We start from the raw sequence: 19,585 nt of genomic DNA on the forward strand, positions 1-19,585 counted from the left end.
ACAAAATTTTCTAAAGATTTGGAGATTTATTTCAAATGCATTCCATGAAGCCAGCATCACTATGATTCCACTGAATTCAAATCCATATAAGATAGCAAAAGTTTGAAAGTGGCAACCAACTACCTTTATGTGTATAGATAAAATAATCCTCAAGAAAATATTATGAAATCAAATTCAGCAGCATATTAAATAGTTTATAAACCATGGCCATGTCAGGACTTACCCGAACACAGTGATTTTTCTAATTAAGGAAATCAATCAATGTAATAACTACATCAATAGAACAAAGGGGAAAAAGAAACAAACTCATGTGATTATCTTAATTGATACAGAAAAGGCATTTGTTGAAATCTAACAATAATTCTTGATAAAAAAGAATACTCAGGAAACTAGAAACTAAAGGGATCCTCCTCAATGATAAGAATCTTGTATGAAATACCTGCCAAAAGCAAGATTATTAATGCAAGTGCAAGACAGAAAGTTTTACCATAAAATCAGGAACATGAAAGGTTGCCCATTTCAACAACTGTAAAGCACATTAAACTGGAGTTTTTAGTTAGGACCATAAAGTAAGAAAGTAAATAAAATATATTTAAGTTGGATGAGAAGTAAAAGTGTCTCAGTTCACACAGACATGATCTTGTACATAGAAAAGCTCAAATATTCCTTGAGAAAATTAGTAGTAGTAAAAACATAAGCTGTTTTCAGCTACAAAGTGAATACACTATTAAAATTCAGAAAAATAGAAGAACCAGCAAGAAGGCAGTGGAGTAAGGAACTCCTAGAGTCAGCACCTGCTACAGGGCAGTTTGCAAACACTCAGAGCTCTCTGCAGCTAGCTGAAGCACCTGTTTGGGGGCTCCAGGACACCAGAAGAGCATCCTGCAAGATCCTTGAAGGCATGGAAGGAGGAGACTGCCCATCTGCAGAGAAGACTCATAAGTAGAGCACACCATGCCCCAGAGGCAGTGTCCATCCTCCACTGGAGGCACAAGACACCTCGAAATCTGTTCCAGAGATGGAATTGAAAGCTCCACTTTCCCAAACAGAAAAGGAAGAGATGGTTGGGCACAATTTCAGCTTTGATGAGGATCAGTGGGCTACAGTATAATCCTGAGAACAGCTAAAGTTTGAGCCTGTTCAAGTCAGAAAGAAGCGGGGAGCTGCCATTTTAACTCCGCACATGGCATGAGGGTAAGTGGACAGACTGAAAATCCCAGTGCTGGTGGGGACTGGCTTCTTCCCATCCAGATCATATTGCAGGTCTAGCCTAGGACACAGTGCCACCTCCAGCAGGGAGGAAGCTGCAGGGACCTGCACCATCCTCTCTGGGAAATTACATGCCAAGCTGTGGAAGTCAGTGATCATCCTACTCTGGCAGCATGAGCCATCCCAGGAGCTGTTCTGTAATGGAAATTGGAAGCTCCATTTCCCAGAAACAGGGGATGAGAAAATGGTTGGCTGCCAATTTCAGCTACTGAATGGGAAACTTGACTGGCTAAGAGATAACCCTGGGAACAGCCAGGGTGAGAACCAGTCCAAGTTAGAAAGAGGCCAGTAGCTGCCATTCTGACTCCACCCCCAGTCTGAGGGGAAGCCAGGCTGACTAAAACTCTCAGTGTCTGCAGGAACCAGTTTCTTTCATGCAGATCAGCCAGCAGCCCTAGTCTGAGCTTCATGCCTGCCTCTGGTGGAGAGGAGGCTGAGGAGCCCTGCACCAGCCTATATAGGTAACTGCAGGGAACTTTGGCTGGCATAGACTGAAAATCAGAAGTCTACAATGGCAACTGTGGTCATCTTGGACCTGCACTTCATAGATTGCTGCCCACACCTGCAGCTCCATCCCTGCCCCAGCCAATGGAGAAAGATGTGAAGCTTCATCAGTCTCTCTGGGCAACTATAGTCTAGGCATGCACGTGGATTATTCCACACAGCTGTGACTCTATCCCTACCCCTGGCAAAGGAGAAAGTTGGAAGAAGCTTCACTGGTCTCTGGAGCAATGAAGGGAGTTGAGCCTCCACAGCTTACAGAACCAAGTACATGCTTGGCTCCTATTACATAACAAGCAAGGGAGAAATGATAGGAAGCCTTAAACTAAAAAGAAAAACTGCACTCAGAAAAAATACTCCTGTAAGCCAGATGCCAAGAAAAAAATATATATATAAATCACACCAAGAAAAAGGAAGTTATGGTCCAGTTAAAGGAACAAGATAAGCCTCCAGATGACATAAAGGAGTTGAGACATCTAATTATAGCTGTTCAAACAAATCTCCTTAATAAACTCAATGAGATGGCTAAAGGGATTAAGGATATTAAGAACATATTGGATGACCACAAAGAAGAATTTGAAAGTATACATAGAAAATAGCAGATTTTATGGGAATGAAGGGTGCAATCAGTGAAGTTGAAAAAACATTGGAATCATATAATAGCAGATTTGAGGAGACAGAAGAAAGGATTGGTGAGCTTGAAGAAATGGCCTCTGAAAGTGAACTTACAAAAGAAGAGATGAAGAAAAGAATGAAAAAATTGAACAAGGTCTCAGGGAACTAAATGACAGCAAAAGCATGCAAACATGCATATTATGGGTACCCCAGAAGGAAAAGAGAAGGGAAAAGGGGCAGAAGGAATATTTAAAGATATAATGGTAGGAAATTTCCCAATCCTATTTAAGGAGATAAATATCCCTAGCCAAGAGGCACAATATACTCCTATCTGAAAAAATGCAAGTAGACCAACTCTAATACACATCCTCATCAGAATGTCAAAGACCAAAGAAAAAGAGAGAATTCTGAGAGCAGCAAGAGAAAAGCAATGCATAACATGTAAGGGATATTCAGTCAGATTAAGTGCTGATTTCTCATCAGAAACCATAGAGGCAAGAAGGCAGTGGTCTGATATATTTAAGATACTACAGGAGTAAAACTTCCAGCCAAGAATCTTATATCCAGCAATACTGTCTTTCAAAAATGAGGGTGAAATTAGAATATTTACAGATAAACAGAAACTGAGAGAATTTCTAAGCAAGAGACCAGAATTTCAGGAAATACTAATGGGTATGCTAGAACCTGAAAAGAAAAGACAGGAATGAGGGGCCTGGAAGAGATTCTAGAAATGAAGATTGTATCAATAAAAGTAACTGAAAGTTTCAAAAGCATGGTGAAAATAAAATATGACAGATAAAACTCAAATAGTCAGGAATAAACTTAACCAATGATGTAAAGCACTTGTATTCAGAAAAATCCTACTCAATGTTTAAGAAATCAAAAAAGTCCTAAGTAACTGGAAGAACATTCCATGCTCATGGATTGGAAGACTAAATATCATTAAGATGTCAGTTCTACTCAAATTGATATACAGATTTAATGCAATCACGATAAAACTTCTAACAGCATTAAAGGAAAAATTGTAAATACAATCATTAAAATTATTTGGAAGGGTAAGGAGTCCTGAATAGCCAGAAACATCATAAAATGGAAAAGTGAACCCTGATCTCCAGACTTTAAATCATAATACCTACCTATACTGGTAAAAACAACATGATACTGGCCTAAAAACAGACACAATAGACCAATAGAACCAAATTTATGGTTCTGAAACAGACCCTCACAGGTATGGTCAAGTGATTGTTGACTAGCCTGTCAAACTCACATAGCTCAGGCAGAACAATACATTTAACAAATGGTGCTGAAAAAATTTGGACATCCATAGCTGAAAGAAGGAAAGAGGACCCCTATCTCACACCTTCTCCAAAAATTAGCTCAAAATGGATCAAAAAACCTAAAAATAAAAGCAAGAACTATAAAACTTCTTGAAGAAATTATTGGAAAATATCTTCAAGACCTGGTGGTAGGTGGTGGATTCTTAAAGGAAATAAGAGAATGACTCAGTGGACTATTGATATTTAATGTATGTAGAAGTTTTAATTAGCTTTACTGTAAAATTGTGGAAATGTATGGAATGGATGGTAACACACAGTAACAGCTAGTTTATAAATGGGAATGTGACTGAAAGTGGTAGTCTAGTTACGTAAATGCCGATTGACAGAATACTTAAGAATAAACTAGGAACTGGATGGCATGGAGAACCAAGAGGTCTGGGAGAATTGTGGTTGATGGTGTGGATGCAAGAGTGTCCTTTGTTAGCTAGAACAAATGTTTATCACTATTGCAGGGTGCTGGGATATGGAAAAGCATGGGAAAAACACAGCTGGAGTGACCTATGTACTGTGGTTAGTAGTAATGATATAATATTCTTGCATCTACATGAAAGATGTACTGTGCTGATACTAAGGCAGTATGGAAAATGTGAGCCAAATGTACACTATGGATGGTAATAATCAGATGATATTGTTTTATATGTAGCAAATGACACACCACAGTGTGGTGTGTTGAGGCAGAGGTGTTGTTTGGGAATTCTGCACGTGTGCATGATTGGTTTATAAATTTACATCTTCTGATCTTCTGTCATAAAAATATAATTTAAAAATAATAATAGGGTAAGTTGGGGGAAAACACAGCAAATGTAAGATAAGAACTATGATTAGTAGTAAGATTTTGACAGTGTTCTTTCACAGTTTGTAACAAATGTCTCATGACAATGCATGGTGTTGGTGGAGGGTTGATGTATGGTACCCCTGTATGATGTTATGCATGTTTGCTTTGTAAGTTAACAACTTTTACTATACACTTAATTGTTTATGTATGTTCATATATAAATGATATAAAGACAATAATAATCATATTGGTTAAGGGAAAAATAGTTTAGTAGTATTATATTGACAATGCTCTTCAATCATTAGTTAAAAAGGTTTAAAAGCAATGCAAGTTGTTGGTGGTAGGGTGAGATGTTATATATGTTTGATGTTATGTACATTTGTTTTGTAAGTTCACAACTATTATACACTTGTTGTTTATGTGTGTTTATGTATGAGAGATGTATTTCAATAAATTTAAAAAAATCAGCAAAAGATATGATCAGGCTCTTCAACAGAGAACAAATTGAGAGAGATGACAAAAAAACATATGAAAATACTTTGAGTATCATTTACCATTAGGGAATTGCAAATGAAAACAGTATTCTTAAATTGCTAAAATCTAAAAAACAATAATTCTGCTTGCTGGTTTCATGTGGAATAATGGGATTACACACATATCTCCTTCTTTTAGCTGAGAGATATTGGTAACAATGACAACCCAGTAGCTATTAGCACACCTATCATGCAGATCTTGGTTTTTAATATCATTCACAATTAAAGGAAACAGGACTTAGAGAAATGGCTGATTCTGGGACTCAGGAAGGAACTATACAAAATTAACTTGGAGCATCTTAGAGTTTCAGAAAGTAAGGAAGTGCTAGGAATCAAAAACAACCTCAAACATAAAATGATGAGTGTATGGTAAAAATAAATAGCAGAATACTGAAATATTTTCCAATAGATTAAGCTGGAACAATCAGAACAACTAAATTAAGAAAGAAAATAATCTTGGATTAAAAGCCAAAGAATAATGGGTATTTTATCAGAATTTTGCACATTATTCATGACTGTTTTGTAAGTTCACAACATCCTTAATTTAAAAATTTAAATAACTAAGAGTAAAATTGATATCCATGAATCTATACTAATATAAAATATGAATGAATTCATAAATAAAAGGGGGAGTGGTGATCCATATTCCCTATAATAATCTAAATACATTATAATTATTTTGTCCACCAGTAATTAGAGTTGCAGTAGGAGGATTAGAACTCCCGAATTCCTTCTGTGGTCTTTAGAAATAATGCCATATAGAGAAGGAGAAAATAGTATTTTTCAGTGGAAAAATGTGACAAATGGTACCTCAGGCAAGGGATCAACTTACAGTTATAAACCATGTTCAAAGAATGTTCTTGATATGATGTTATTGTCATTCATGATTTAATGACAATTGCATGATGGTTGACCATCATCTTCCTTGAATCTATGTCCTATTTGTCCATTTACTTGACACTTTAACTTCCTTAAAGATGTTTCCTGGCTTGATCTCAATACATTACCTTCTTTGAGAAATACCTAGAAAGTGGTCATTGTTAAAACTTGAGTGTGGGAGACATTTGGCTTCAGTTTGATTCCTCATCTCCATCTTAGCATACCTGGGCACAAATTTAAGAAACCTATCTGTATCTCCTTTTTTTTTTAGTGCAGTTACTGAAAAGTAAAATATAGTTATGAATATAAGAGAGTCAATAGTTGTGGTGAAGTCATGAAATGCATACAATGAAAATTTATGTATGGTGAAAAATTGCCCTAGTGATTTAAAAAAGAATATAAAAGGACAAAGGTAACGGATGTATCAGATAGTATTCATTCAATTGGAAATATAAAAATATTCTCAAATGAACTTAAACAGTAAGAAAATCTACTGAATTACACAACAGAATAGATAAATGTCTCTGGTTCTGTACCACAAATAGTCACTGAGGTATGTCTTCCATTGTGTAAATTGATTTAATCTCCAGTTTAGCTTTCTTTTTGATGGAAAAATTGATGAAGGTAGGACATATTTTCCATCCATGCACTATGCATGTTTTTAAATTTAAAATTTAAAATTTTTAAAGAAACTCAGATTATATAAATGATACATAAAAAATTTGGGGGATTCCCATATGTCCCTCTCCTTACCCCTCCCATAGTTTCCACAATGACAACATCCTTCATTAATGTGGTATATTTGTCACAATTGATGTAACAAATTGGGGAATTGACACTATGTGTGGATTATACTTTACATTATAGTTTAAACACTCTACGGCACAATTTTGTAAGTTATGACAAGATATATAAAGGCCTATATTGGCCATTGCAATGTCTTTCAGGACAAATCCAATGTTCTGAACATTCTCCCATAATACACGTTTTCCCCTTACCCTCTCAAAATCATCTTCAGTGACCACTGCATCCACATCAATGGTAAAATTCTTCCATTGCTAGAATAACAATAAATCTATAGTAGAATAACAGTAAACTATTCTAGTCCATCATTCATTCCCAAATCCTGAGGATTCTAGGATGGTGATGCCCACTCTGCCTCTAATTGAGAGAAGGCTTAGATCCCATGGAGCAGATGGATGGGGCTATCTTACTTTAGTTGCAGTCTCTCTATGTTCTCTGGGATGGTCATTGTCCATTGTCATTTCCTTGTTAGCTGCCCTGGGTGAGTCCAATGAACAGGAGAGCAGAGATTACAACTCTGTTGAGATTCAGGGCCCAACTAGCACATGGGAAGCCCAAAGATTTAAGTCTCTTGGAATTAAACCTATTAACTCTAGTACCAACTCTATGCTTCAATATAAGGTGCAAAAGAATTGTGTGTAGGGAAACCACAACTTAGCCAACTCTGTCATACCGGGGAAAATAAATTCCAAGTAAGGCCAACTGCCTGGGTGCCAAAGTAATGAGGTGTCAGCCTAGCCTGTTGAGTTTGGATGCCTCCAGAGCCCTCAGGAGCCCTGCTATTTGAGAGAACATTTACTGTGGCAGTCAATGAAATCCTGATAAAATGTGTATAAAAGTAAACTCTTTAATGACCACCCAACTCACTTTGAAGTCTCTTAGCCAGAAATACTCATTTTTCCTTACCCTTTTGTCATTACGGTCAAGGCGTGTTTCCAGTTGCATTGCTAGCTGGTGCTTGGTAGTAATCCCTTGGTGCCAGGAAGGCTCATGCCCCATATCAGGAGAATGTAATGCATTTAAATGCTGAGTTTGGCTTAGAATGAGGCTACATTTGATAAACAAGGAGGCTCTCGGGAGGTATCCCTGAGACAACCAATAATACTAGGTTATGTTTCAATTTCAAAAGGAAAGGTTCAAAAGTACAGTCATCAAAATCAAGGGTCTGTCAATGATCCATCCTCCTTCACTATTCACTGCTCTTGTACTCAGAAGATTCTTGCTGTATCATTAGAGAATGTGGCAGAAATCAACAAGATTGGAATTTAATATTCTTTCAGTTGTATGGATCTCCAGCTACCACAACAATGCCCCATGAACACCTGAAATCTTTCATATGACTTATAGGTATACCCCAGGTGAACCTCCTCCTGTGCATCCACCATCACTGACACCCCACTCCCAAGATCTTCTCCTGGCACAATTGTAACCCTTCTGTGATCCAAAACGTCTTCAAAAATGAAGCCAACAGAATAACCAAATAAAAGTTATTATTATTATATTTGTCTTTTTAAATATAATGATAGTTTTAAAAAGACAAATATGAAAGAAATATTTAAAAGAATTTGAAATAAAAATTTTAAAAATAAATTTTGCTATTTTTTCTCATTACTAAGATATGTTGTCTTGTGTGTACAGTGATATTTTCTTCCATTTATTCCCCCAGTGTCTTATTTATTTCATTTTATCTTCAAAGAAGCTTTAGATTACAGAAAAATCATGTACAGAATATAGGGAGTTCCCAAACATTCCCCTCAATCTCTCCCTATTTCCCTTTCCTCTACTAATAACGTTTTGCATATGGGTGGTATATTTGTTACAATTGATGTATAAACATTGAAGCATTGTTAGTAGCCATGGTCAGTGACTTACAGTAGGATTTACTTTATGGATCATACACTTTTATATATTTTCATAAAATTTAACATGGCCTGTATTCATCATTGCAAGTTCATCCAGAACAATTCCAATGCCCGAAATGCCCGAAATGCCCCATGTTCCATCTATTCTACTCCTCCTTTCCCCAGGCCTCAGGACCTATGGCATCCACCAAGATTCAATCCTTGAAGAACAAGATTCATATTTGCTTGCAACAACATTGAGGGTTTGACATACTGGCCTGTCCAATTCTATTAGTCACTGCCTGTGCTCTCAAGAGTCTCCTGCCTATCAATTTGAGAACATAGCAGGACTACCCAGAATGGGAATACAACACCTTCTCATTCATTATCTGAAACCATTGACACAATGCAGTATGACAGGATGAACAATCACATACTCCCTGGAAGCTAGCCCCAGGTGCACCCTGTCCTGCATGTCCCCCACATTCAACACCCTAAAACAGTGAACTTCCCCTGCCTTATATATGAAGAAAAAAATTTCCCAACATCAGAGTGTCAACCACATATCTGAAAATCCCCAGAGTTCATCAGGACACTCTGCTAACCCTTCCCCCCAGTTCCATGGAGAGTGCAACCACCCAACATACCCCCTTCACAGATCGGCACCATGCAATCAAATTGCATCACTACACCAATGTCATGCCCATCCACTGCACAAAACATCCTTCCAGCTTATAGATTTTGCCCATACGGGCATTGGCTTGTAACACTCTCCTCCCTTTCTGTCTCCTATAAACCTATTTTCCAGACTCTAGCTCTGTGATTCTGCACAATTTGCTTAATTTGTATCAGAGAGGTCATGTCATATTTGTCCTTTAGTACATGGCTTGCTTCACCCAATGTAAAGTCTTCAAAGTTCTTCCAATTTATCCTGTGTGTTAAAATTGCATTCCTTCTTACAGCTGAGTAATATTCCATTGTATGTATATACCAGAGTTTGCTTATCCATTCTTCTGTTGATGGACTCTTAGATTGATTCCAGCTATTGGCAATAGTGAATAAATGCCACATTGGTGTGTGTATATCTGTTCATGTCCCTGCTTTCAATTCTTCTGGGTATATACCGAGCAGTTGTTGTGGAATACAATTAGCAAGTATTTTGTTGCAGATTTTTCATCTAGGTTCATCAGAGAAATTTGTCTATAATTTTCCTTTCTTGGGCCATATTTGGCTTTGTTATTAGGGTGATATTGTCATCATAGAATGAGTTAGGCAATTTTCCCTCCATCTTAATTTTTTAGAATAGTTTAAGCAGAATTGGTGTTATTACTTTTCAGGATGGTAGAATTCACCTGGGAAGCCATCTGGTCCTGGGCTCTTCTTAGTCTGGAGAATGTTGATGACTAATTCTACCTCATTATTTGTGATTGGTCTGTTGAGTTCATTAATTTCTACTTTCATGATTGTAGCATGCTTGTGTATTTCAAGGAATTTGTCCATTTCCTCAGAATTTTCCATCTTTTGATATACTATTTTTCAAATTACACTCTTATGATACTTTTTCTTTCTTTGGGGTCAGTGGTGATATCCCCTTCCTCATTTCTTATTGTATGTAATTGCATTTCTTCCATTTTTTCTTTGTTAGTTTATCAAAGCTTTTGTCAATTTTATAAATCTTCTTAAAGAACAAGTTTTGCTTTTATTGATTTTTGTAGTGCTTTCTTATTTTGAATTTAATTTAGCTCCATTCTAATATTTGTTCTTTCCTTCTTTTTACTTTCTTATTGTTTAGTTTGTTGTTCTTTTTCTAATTCCTCCAGGCGTGACTTTAGGTCCTTGATTTTGGTTCTTTCTTTGTTTTTAATATAGTTATTTATGGCTATGAATATCCCCTTCATCAAAACCTTTGCTACCTCCCATACGTTTTGTTACAGTGCTTTCATTTTCATTATTTTCATGGTAGTTACTGATTTCTTTTCCAATTCTTCCTTGACCAACTGATTGTCTAAAATGTGTTACTTAAGTTCCATATGTTTGTGCCTAATCTGCTTCTCTGCTCTTTTCTGATTCCCATCATCATTGTATAGTGGTCAGAGAAATTACTTTGTATAATTTCAATCTTTTGAATTCATTGCGTGTTGTTCTTTGGTCTAGCATGTGTTCTATCCTGGATAATCATCCGTGTGAGAAAAAATGTATATCCCACTGTTTGGATGGAATGTTCTGTATATGTCTATTAGGTCCAGATTCTCTATTGTATTTTTCAAGGTCTTAGTTTCCTTATTGATTCTCTTTTAAGATCTTCTCTATAACGGTAATAATGGTGTGTTAAAGTCCCCCACTGTAGTTGCAGAGGCAACTATTTCTCCACTTTGTTATTTTAATATTTGCCTCATGTATTTTGAGGCACCCTGGTTAGGTGCATAAATGATTACTCTTGTTCATTCTTATTGCTAGATTACCTCATTAATTAATATATAGTGTCCTTCTATGTCTCTTATAATACCTTTGCATTATAGTCTATTTGATCCAATATTAGTATGGCTACTCCCACACATTTTGATTATTCTTGCATGTAAATTTGCTTTCCAACCATCACTTTCAGCATCTTTGCATCCCTGGTTCTAAGGTGAGTTTTTTTTTTTTGCAGAAAGCAGATAGATGGATCTAATTATCTCATCCATTTTGCCAATCTATGTCTCTTAATTGGAGAGTTTAAGCTATTAATATCCAATATTATAACTTTCAAGGAATTACATTAGCCATATTTTCTTTAGGTTCATGGATAACATATTATTTCTCTTTTTTTTTTCTTTTTAGTTATTCTTCCTCACTCCTCCAACTCTCTCTCTCCTTTTTTTCACTTTCATCCTGTGAAACTCAGTTTAGGTATTCTTGAAAGGCAGTTTATTACTGACAAACTCTCTTAATTTTCTTTATCCATGAATATTTTAACTCTTCCTCATTTTTAAAAATTAATTTATTTTTAATTGTATTTTTTGAAAATACATAAATCACAAAAAAATGTTACATTAAAAATATAAGAGGTTCCTAGATACCCCTCCCCCACTCCCCCACTCCTTCCACATCATCAACCTCTTTCATCATTGTTACACATTCATTGCATTTGGTGCATACATTTTGGAGCACTGCTGCACGCATGGATTATAGTTTATATTGTAGTTTACACTCTCCCCCAGTCCATTCAGTGAGTTATGGCAGGATATATAATGTCCAGCATCTGTCCCTGCAATATCATTTTGGATAACTCCAAGTCACATGGCCACTTTCTCCACGTCAATGCTACCATTTCTTCCATTACTAGTCTCAATAGTTCTAGAGTAGAATACCAGTAAGATCACTCTAATCCATATTTTATTCCTCCATCCTGTGGATGCTGGGAAGATATTGTCCACTCCAACTTTATATCAAGAGGACACTTAGATCCCACATGGTTGATGGATATGATTCTCCTGCTTGCAATTGTAAGCGCTCTCGGCTCCCTGGCATGGTGATTGACCATCTTCACCTCCCTATTAGGTAACCTGGGTAAATCCAATGAACTAGCGAGTAGGAGTTATAACTGTGCTAAGGCTCAGGGCCCAGCTGGCACATGGCCAGTCCAGAGATTCAAGTCTCCTGAGCATACACCAACCTCAGTGTCAGCCACAGGTTCAGTGAAAGTGAGGCATGTAGAGAAAGGTCACATATGAATCAAATTCCATCATAATCAGAAGCACAAATTCCAAAGAAAGGCCCACTGACACGGCACTGAACTCCAGAACCATCTGCCATGACTATAGAATCTCTGCGTCTCAATAGAAGCACCAGTACCTGGGGTTGTATCTACTTTGGCTGTCTCTGGAATTCTGCTAAGGTGTGCGGGATTGCGACCCCATGATAACTTCTTTTTTGAAGACTCTTAGCCATATAAACTCATGTGTCTTTACCATTTCCCTGTTTTATTCAAGGTTTTTTATAGTTTCATCACCAGCTGGTAATTGGTAGTAATCCCTCAGCACCAAGGAAGCTCATCTCCCAGAGTCCTGTCCCACACTGGGGGAAAGGTAATGCATTTACATGCTGAGTTTGGCTTAGAGAGTGGCCACATTTGAGCAACATGGAGGCTCTCAGGAGATAATGCTTAGGCACCCTGCAGCTCTAGGCCTAGTTGAAATTTCAGGCACACAGGCTTATAAGCATAGTCATCAGTATCAAGGCCCCATGATTGGATCATCCTTCACTGGTCTTTGCTTTACTGTTGGGGGATGGCTGATGTTCCATTAGGGAATGTGACATAGCTCCCCTGGCTAGGAACTCAGCACTTCCTCAGTTCTCATTTGTAATTGTAACTACTATGAAAATACCCAATGAATATCTGAACATTTTTACATACCCTATATACATGCCTTGGAGAACTCCCTCCCATCCATGTATCCCCCATCAATAGCACCCCACACCAGTGTTCCTCCACTGCCATAGTTGAACCCTTCTGTGGTCCAAATCTTCATAAATGAAGCCTAATATATTACTAAATTCAATTAGTAGGAAAATGAAATAGTAATGATAGGTTTAAAGATTAGAAATAGAATACATACTAATTTAGAAAAACTAAAATAAAGTTAAAAATAAATTGAGTTTAAAAAATGGAAAATATCATAAAACTTTGTTTTTGACATTTTACCTTTCATCACTTAATAGGTGTTTCTCCATATTTACAGTGGCAAGACAATTTCTTTCATTCCTTCTTCAGTGTATACATCCTTTTTCATAATTTTTAGTTTTGTCTTCAAAAAGATTTTCGCTCACAGTAAAGTCACACATACAATATAGGGGACTCCCATATATCCACCATTAAACCCTTTTCCCTGTTCACGAGCAATGTGTTAAACTTGCAGTAGCTGATGAACAGATATTGAAACAGCTACCAAACATGGTTCCATTTTGGTTTACATTATGGTTTATATTATAGACTGCGATTTTCTAAATTTTTAGTTATACTGTGGTTTGCATAATAGTTTTCATTTTACCCTATAGACTTTCATACCTTTTAATGAAATATAATATGTCATATATCTATTTATCTATCATTGCACAATCTTGTGGAACACTTCCATTGTTTCCCATTACCCAGCTTTTATCTATTCTATTCCTCTCTCTCCCTCCCCTCAGGGCTCACAGTGACAACCCAGCTTCACTGTTTGAAGGACCAGATTCATAGATACTTGAAACAATGCTGCGGTCTTGACACTCTAGACTGTCGTATCCCACTGGGAGCAATGAATTCTCTGGAAAGACCCATTTCCCTATGTTTGAGAACATCAGGTGTCTAATTCATTGTGTGGATCTCCACCCAATGATGTAACACACTAAGACAAACTGAGCAGTCACAAACTCCCTAGAAGCCTGCCCCTATGTCAGCTGCTCCCCTTCAAGCATCTTAAACATATAACCATTCCTTATTATATTTTCTAAAGTTTTTCTCAACGTTATAGTTTTAACCATACATATGACAATCTCCCATGTTAATCTTTTCCCCTAACACTTCCCCCATTTCCTTGGGCCATCTGATGCATCCTCCCAATTCTAGGGCCCCTCATGGTTGCAAAGCCTTACCCAAAAATACTCCTATGCCTCTATCTTATCCCTTCCCTGTATTACCACTTACCTACACTTCATCATAGATCTCCCCCATGTAGGAGTCAGCTCACAACCTTCCTCTACCCCCAAATTTCCTGTAAGCTGATCATCCATTCTCTAGCACTCTGAGACAGCTTGTTTTCCTTATTTCATATCAGAGAGGTCATGTAGTATTTGTCCTTCAATGCCTGACTTGCTTTACTCAACATAAAGTCCTCAAGATTCATCCATGTTATCCCATGAGTTTGTACTGCATTCTTTCTTATAGTTGAGTAGTATTCCATTATATGTATGTAGCACATTTTGTTTATCCATTTATCGAATGATGGGTATTTTGTTGGTTCAAAGTTTTGGCAATAATGAATAATGATGCTATGAACATGGATGTGCATATATCGGTTTGTGTGCTTGTTTTCAGTTCTTCTGTGTATATAACCAACAGTGGAATTGCTGGGTCCATATGGCAAATCTATAGCTAGTTTTTAAATAAACCTTCATATTGTCCATCAGAATTGCTGGATCCCTCTGCATTCCCACCAGCAGTGGATGAGTGTTCTCATTTCTGAACATCCACTCCAACACTTGTAGTCTTCTGGTTTTTTAGTAATAGCCAGTCTCATGGGAGTATGATGGTGTCTCATTATAGTTTTGATTTGCATTTCCCTAATAGCTAGTGATTTTGAGCATTTTTTTATATGCTTTTTAGTCATTTGTATTTCCTCTTTGGAGAAGTGTCTATTCAAATCTCTTGCCCATTTTATAAATGGGTTTTTCCATTTTATCTTTGAGATAGAGGATTTCTTTATATATGGAAGATATTAGTTTCCTAGCATGTACATGGTTACGAAGTATTTTATCCCATTCAGTAGGCTGTATTTTCACTTTCTTGACAAACTCCTTTGAGGTGCAAAAGTCTTAAATTTTGAGGAGGTCCCATTTATCTATTTGTTCTTTTGCTGCTCGTGCTTTGGGTGTGAAGTTCATGAAGCCATTTCCCATTATAAGTTACTGTAGATGTTTCTCTACATTGCTTTCCAAGGTCTTTATGATCTTGGCTCTTATATTTAGGTCTATGATCTATATCACAATGATTTTTGTATAAGGTGTGAGATGGTAATCCTCTTTCATTCTTTTGCATATGGACATCCAATTCTCCATGCTCCATTTGTTGAACAGACTATTCTCTCCCATTTGAGTGGGCTTGATGACCTCATCAAATATCAGGTGACTGTATATGTGAGTATCTATATCACAACTCTCAATTCAACTCCATAGGTCAGTGTCTCCATCCTTTGCCAATACCATGCTTTCACCACTGTAGCATTGTAGTATCTTTTGAAGTCAGGTAGTGTGATTCCTCCAATTTCACTTTTCTTTTTCAATATGTCTTTGACTATCCCATGCCTCTTTCTTTTCCAAATAAATTTCCTAGTTAGTTTTTCTAGTTCTTTTAAAAATATGCTGTGTTATTTTTATTGGGATTGCATTGAACTGTTCTTCAGTTTGGACAGGGTAGACATTTAATGATATTTAGTTTTCCTATCTATGAACAGAGAATATTCTTCCATTTATTTAAGTCTTCTTTGATTTCCTTGAATAGTGCTGTGTAGTTTTCTGTGTATTAGTCTTTTATATATTTTGTTAAATTTATTCCTAGGTATTTGATTTTTTAATTTACCTTTGTAAATGGTATTTGTTTCTTGATTTTCTCCTCAGATTGCTCATTATTGGTGTACAGAAATGTTACTGATTATTGCACATTGATCTTATAACCTGTGAGTTTACTGAACTCATTTGTAAGTTCTAGAAGTTTTGTTGTAGACTTCAGGGATCTCTATGTATAGGATCATGTCATCTGCAAATAGTGAAATTTTGACTTCTTCCTTTCCAGTTTGGATGACTTTTATATCTGGTTCTTGCCTCAGTGCTTAAGCAAGTACTTTTTACACAATGTTAAATAGGAAGGGTGATATTGGGCATCCTTGTCTTGTTCCTGATTATACGGGAAAGATTTTAGGACTTCACTATAGGAAATGATGTTGGCTCTGAGTTTTTCATATATACCTTTTATCCTGTTCAGAAAAATTTCCTTCTATTCCTATCTTTTTCAGTGTTTTTCTCAAGAAAGTATGCTGTTTTTTTTCCCCAAATACCTTTTTTGCATCTATAGATATGATCGTGTGATTTTTTTCCCTTCGATCTGTTTATGTGCTGTATTATAGTAATTGATTTTCTTATGTTGAACCATCTTTGCATACTAGGAATGAAACCCACTTGGTCATGGTGTATAAGTCATTTAATGTGTTGTTGAATACAATTGACAACTATTTTGTTGAGGATTTTCCCATCTAGGTTCATGAGAGAGATTGACCTGTAATTTTCCTTTCTCATAGTGTACTTGTTTGGCTTTGGTATTGGGGTAATATTGGCATCATAGAATGAGTTAAGCCATGTTCCTTCTAGTTTTGATTTAGATGGTTTTAGTTCTTTTTGGAATGTTTGGTAGAATTCATTTGCGAAGCTGTATGGCCCAGGTCTCTTTTTATTTGACAGGTTTTAAATGACTTTACCTGTTATTGATTTGTTGAGATCAATTTCTTCTTTCTTGAATGTAGGCTGCTTATATGTTTCTAGGAATTAGTCCATTTGCTATAAATTTTCCTTCTTGTTGAAATATAGTTTTTCAAAGTATACTTTAATGATATTCTTTATTTCTGTGGGGTCATTGGTGATATCCCCTTTCTCATTTCTTATTTTGTGTATTTGCATCTTCTCTCCTTTCTTCTTTGTTAGTCTAGCTAAGGGTTTGTTAATTTTATCATTCTTCTCAAAGAATCAGTTCTTTGCTTTTTTATCTTTTTTATTACTTTGTTATTTTCTATTTCATTTAATTCTGCTCTGATCTTTGTTATTTCTTTCTTTCTTCTTCCTTTGGCATTACTGTATTTTTTTTACTAATTCCTCCAAGTGTGCAGTTAAGTCCTCAATTTTAACTCTTTTTTTTTTTGATGTATGAATTTATCGCCATGAATTTCCCTCAGTAAAGCTTTTGCTGCATCCCATTAGTTTTGATATGTTGTATTGTCATTTTCATTAGTGTCAAGGTAGTTACTGATTTCTTTTGAGATTTCCTCTTTGGCCCACTGTTTGTCTAAAAGTGTGTTGCTTAACTTCCATATATTGGTGCCTAATATCAGTCTCTAGCCCTTGCAGATTTCCAGTTTCATTCCACTGTGGTCAGATAAATTATTTTGTATGATTTTTATCTTTCTGAATTCAATGAGACTTTCTCACTGGCCTAGCATGTGATCTATCTAGGAGAATGATCCAAGTGCACTTGAGAAGAATATATATCCTGCAGTATTTGGGTATAATGTTCTGTTATGTCTATTAGGTACAGCTCCTCTAATATATTGCTCAATGTCTTTGTTTCTTAAGTGATTCTCTGTTGAGATGTTCTGTTCAATGGTGATAGTGGTATATTAAATTCCGCCACTATAATTGTAGAGACATCTATTTCTTCACTTAGTTTTTCCAGTGTTTGCCTCACCTATTTGGAGGTTCCTTGGCTAAGAGCATAAATGTTTATGATTGTTCTTTTTTCTTGAAAGATTACCCCTTTTACTAATATGTAGTGTCCATCTTTTACTCTCACAATAGATTTGCATTTAAAGCCTATTTTGTCCAATATTAATATAACTACTCCTGTCCCTTTTCTTTTTTTTTGGTTATTGTTTGCTTGGAAGATTGTTTTCCAGCCATTCACTTTCAACCTTGTAGACAGTATATAAATTTTTGTAGACAGTACATAGATGGATTGTATTTCCTTATCCATTCTTCCAATCTGTGTCTCTTGACAGGTTAGTTTAATCCACTGACATTCAGTGTTATTACTCTCAAGGAACTGCTTACATTAGCTATATTTTCTTTGGATTTGTGTATGTCTTATATTTTCTTTTTCTCTTTTTGTCTTTTTAGTCATTCTTACACTCTCCTCCAGCTCTGTCTTTCCTGTCTTTTTCTTTCTTCCTGCAGAACTCCCTTTAGTATTTCTTGAAGGGAAGGTTTCTTGTTGGCATACTCTCTTAGTTTCTGTTTATTTGTGAATAATTTGATGTCTCCATCATTTTTGAATGTCAGCTTTGCTGAAAAGAGCATTCTTGGCAGGAAATTTTTTTCTTTTAAATACTTTGGTTATGTCATGCTATTTCTTTCTTGCCTCCATGGTTTCAGATGAAAAATCAACACTTAATCTTATTGAGCTTCCCTTGTATGTGATGGTTCTCTTTTATCTTGCTGCTTTCAGTATTTTCTCTCTGCATTTAGTGTTGGATAATTTGACAACTATATGTCTTGGGGTAGGCCTGTTGAGATTTATGCTGTTTGGGGTGTGGTGTTTTTCCTGGACATTACATCCATCTCCCTCAGTAGGTTTGGGAAGTTTCAGTCATTATTTCCTCCAACACCCCTACTTTCCCCTTTCCCTTCTCTTCTCTTTCTAGGATGCTTATAGTGAGTATGTTTGTGTGTTTTGTCTTGTCATTCAGGTCCCTAAATCCCTGCTGGAATTTTGCTATCTTTTTATCAGTCACTTCTGCTATCTGTTTGATTTTAGAAGTACTGTTTTCCATGTCAACAATTCTTTCCTCTGCCTTTTCAAATCTGCTGTTTTTTGTTTCTTTGTTTGTTTTGCTGAGAGTGCATATTTGATTTCTCAGATTGTGCTTTTCATCACCACATATCCATCATCTGTTTGTGTATGTTACGATTTCTTCTGTATGCTCTCAAAGTGTTTTCTTAATTTCCTTAATCTCTTCCTTCACTTCATTAAATTGGTCCATTATATCTGTTTTGAGAAATTTGATTAGTTGTTTGATATTTTACTCCTCTTCCTGATTTTTAGTTTGTTCATTGGATTGGACCTATCTTCCAGATTATTGGTATGGTGTGTAATTTTTTGTTACTGTCTTGTCAAAATTTTATCTTGATTGGTTCGTTCAGTCGATTAGCTTCTCCCTCTAGTCTCAGGGTTCATTTAGGTTCTATTTTGTGTGTGTGTGTGTTAAGTGTTCTCTTAGACACGTTTTTCTTCTTATTCTATATCTTTGTTGTTGTTTAAGTTCCCTTGAAGGAAAATATTAGGGCCAAGAAAAGCAAAAGAGAAAAGAAAAAGTGCAATAGTAATATTGATAGTAAATATTAGCAGAAGAAACATGTGAAATCTATGAGAATGTATATTACACTCATGTAGGCTGTGGAGAGTTAAAACAGTAAAAAAGTGGAGTGCCTACAATGAGATGGTAAACAGAATATGGGGAAGAATAAAGTATGTACTAAAAGGCCAGTGTGGCCCAGAAAGAGGGAGAGAGAAAAGAAAGAACAATAACGTAA

Source organism: Dasypus novemcinctus, chromosome 4 (genome assembly GCF_030445035.2).
Source record: "Dasypus novemcinctus isolate mDasNov1 chromosome 4, mDasNov1.1.hap2, whole genome shotgun sequence".
Taxonomy (NCBI): Eukaryota; Metazoa; Chordata; class Mammalia; order Cingulata; family Dasypodidae; genus Dasypus; species Dasypus novemcinctus.